The following is a 3,738-nucleotide window of genomic DNA, read 5'->3' as shown; positions in this document are numbered from 1 at the left end:
CTTCAAGATCAATCGATCGGCTGGGGAACAGGCAGAGCCTTTTACGGATTCACCTTCCCCTCCCACGAAACGAGGGGATGCGGCATCATCTTGATGGGTTTAATTCTGGGGAGAAAAGAAGGGAGTAAAGGTGAAACAGAGGAAGCAGAAAGGAGGAAAAGCGAAAATGACGGCCTCCTCCCACTGGGTTTGGCTCCAGCTGGTGGGAGGAAGTAAAAAATGAAAATTTTATGAACGCACTTTTGCTTTCTGTAAACAACATTTGTTTCTCAAGGCCCGTAAAAATCAGCCGAGTTCGTTTACATCTAACCGTCATTATCATTAGAAGTCCTGATCCCAAAAAACTCTGGGTCAAACTCGAGCTGGTCGGATTAAAAGAAAAATGAAAATTCTAAGAAGACACTGAAAATCTTTCCTTCTTTTGCTTTCTGTAAACAATACTTACCTCTAAAGGCCGGGAAACATCAGCCGTGTTCGTTAACATCTAACCGTCATTACCATTAGAAGTGCAGATCCCGAAAGTCTTATCAGTGCCTCTATTCCTGCTGATATCAGCACCCTGCCTCCCCCCTTCCCCACTGTGGACACACACACACACACACACACACACACACACACACACACACACACACACACACACACACAACACAATACACACCGTTATCTCTGCTATCTGGTATTTAGCCACTCAGAGCTAATCCAGTGTGAACCCACTCCCTGGCTTCTGCTCAGCAGTTTGCAAACAGATTTGGAAACAGACACACACACACACCACACACACACACACACACACACACACACACACACACACACACACACACACACACACACACACACAAAGGGAGTCAGAGTGTTTGGCCCTGGAGCAGGGAACATCACGCTCCAGTAATGTGATGCCGAGGCAACACTGCGCTACAGTAGTGTGGCATTAACATAAATGTGCATCTCAGCGCGAAGAAAGGGGAACATGGGGATATTTGGAGCTGTCTGCATGTGATAGCTGTCTGATTACCTCTGCTGTGACCTCGGTGTCCTCACAACAAACACACACACACGGCATTAAGCTGCCGAAATGTGTCCACCGTGACCATTCAGTTACTGTTTATTCAGTCTTTTGAGATAATCAAATTTTTCTTCGAGCAAGATGAAATTTCAGGCACTGAGGGAGATAATTACACTGCAGGTCAGAAGACTCGTGCATCGTTGCAAAATCGGGACTTGTTATATGTGACAAAATGTGTGAGAGTAGCAGTCAGACGGCGTGAAGCCAGCCTTATAGAACTGATGTACTCCTTGTGGTCATTTTATTTTACAGCGTGGGGATTTTCTGCCTTCATAAGGACCCTGGAATGCTTGTGTAACTGCTGTTTGACACCAATTATCCGTCCTACTAGAAATTTATGAGAGATATAACTTGTTGTTTAATGGCAGCACTCACATGGTGAACAGTGGGATTAAAATAGAGCACAAAGGTGATCCTACGAGATATTGTCCCTGTATTTGCATTACTTTTGATTTTAAGTAAATCCTGAACCACAAATTTGGGAGGAAAATTTCAACAGTCTTTTTCCCGGTCACAAAACACCGCAGTAGCTCTGTACCTTCTCAGTGATACTTCAGGGTGCGTGGGAGTTGATCCAAGCAATCTCTGAGTGTTAGAGAAGGCATCCAGCTGCATCCCTTGGGTGCCCTGTGGTGGGTGCTTAAGGAGTGTGGGGTATCAGTATGTTTTCACAGGCCTTTCAGTTCATGCACAGCCACACTGAGAGCATGGCTCAAATTACTGGAAACAAGTCAGACTCGTTCCTGATGAGTGCTGGATTCTGCCAAGGCTGCCCCTTGTCACAGATTTGGTTCATACATTTGCTGACCTCCAGATCTGCTCGCCTGATTTTTTGCGGACGATGTCGCCATGTTGGCTTCACTGAAAGGTGACCTCCACCTTGCACTGGGGTGGTTTGCAACCAGGTGCGAAGCGGCTGGGATGAGAGTTAGCACCTCCATATCTGAGGTCATGGTTCTCAGCCCGAAGAGGATAGAGTCCTATTAGGGAGGAGTTGCTTTCCCAAGTGGAGGAGTGCAAGTATCTTGGGGTCGTGTTCAGGAGTATGGAAAGAAAGTAGCGTGAGATTGAAGGATGAATTGGTGCAGCATCTGCAGTGATATGGATGTGGACCAGTTTGTTGCGGTAAAGTGAGAAGGCAAAGCTGCTGATTTACTGTTGAGCTGCATTCCCAATCTCACCTATGGCCATGAGCTGTGACCAAAAGAATAAACTTCCTCCAAAGGGGTCTGGCCTCATACGTAAGAGATGAGGTACAGGAGGAGCTCAGAGCCACCAGTTTTCCTCCACACTGTAAGGAACCAATTGAGGTGGTTCAAGCCTCTGACGATCACCTCCTGGAGACCTCCTAGGGTCAGGTGTTTCAGGCATGTCTCGGATTGTTTGGGAACAGAGCAGAAGATCTGAATGTGGTGAATGAGAAGAGGCAGCTCTGGGCTTCTTTGCTTTGATTGCTGACTCCCCTGCAACCAGAATATTAATACATCTGTTTTAAAAACCTTTTCTGTCAAGTCTTTGCAACTCGGGGAAAACAAACCCTGTTCACGTCTTTATTCCCCCAGTTTTTTTTAGTATGGAGTGCATACTCAATGCCTATCAGTGTTGCCAGCATATAGGGGTAAATAATAAAGGTTAGCAAAAGCTTAGCAACTGCAGTAATCACATTACATGTAACATGTCTGTCTAATGTCAGTGTTTATTGTATATAAAAGGATCTCAGATGACCAGTAGCATCACAGTAAAAAGATATACTAAGTTTCAATGCCAGCTCTTCCACAGAACAGTGTTTCTCTGTGGTGAACTCTGAATCAACAGGACAAGCCCCCAGGGCTCCTTTCTCACCTGTGTGTGAACAGACCGTTTTGCATAAGCAGCTTTTTTTTTAATGAGCTACTGCTGTGTTTGGCAGCCACATAGATGAATAGTTAGCTTAGAGCCGATTGGTCACTTTCCAACAGGTCTACATAAACATTAAAGCATTAAAAAAGAAAGAAATCCCCCCTTTTTAGATGCTGTCTCATTTTCCACGTCAACCTGTTCACACTTTTGTGAACTGCTTATGCACTGGCGATTTTCCACCCATATGTTTGCGTGACTTGGGCAAATTCTACACTAAACTTTCTCAGCTGTGAAGACGGCTGCTTTTCCCCCCCTAACAATAAAACAACATTTTGAGGCTGCAGCTACTGTGTGACTCATTAGGATGGATGCCTCGTGGAGTGCAGCGCTACACTGTTGATAGCACTTTAAATCCTTCCACTTCCCTCGCATGTTCTCTTTCTTTCTGTCTCGCTCACTCGGTCTGTGGTTTTCCTCAGGAGACCAGGTTAGATAAGACCGCCTGCGCTATAAAAGCAAGAAAGAGCCCGGGGAGAAGCGTACGACACACGGGAGCGCTCTCAGCAAGTTTAAAGCAGGAGACATGATGTGCTGTTCTAAGGCGATAAACATTCATACACATATATGCGATATGTGGGTGACAAACACAGACAACCCATGTTCTTCCTCTCATCTGATCCTTCTTCACCCTGTCTCCTCCTCCTCCTCTCGAATGTTTCTAATCGTGGAACCCCCTTGAGGCTGTTGCGTTATTATGGAATTATTTTTATTGTTCGGTCAGTCTGGGCCAGCACGAACCTGTCGACCACGTCTCATTCAGACACACACAGACACAT

This window comes from Haplochromis burtoni, unplaced genomic scaffold (genome assembly GCF_018398535.1).
Source record: "Haplochromis burtoni strain Fernald_Lab_line unplaced genomic scaffold, NCSU_Asbu1 Contig_225, whole genome shotgun sequence".
Classification (NCBI taxonomy): Eukaryota; Metazoa; Chordata; class Actinopteri; order Cichliformes; family Cichlidae; genus Haplochromis; species Haplochromis burtoni.
This window is presented reverse-complemented; position numbering follows the sequence as displayed.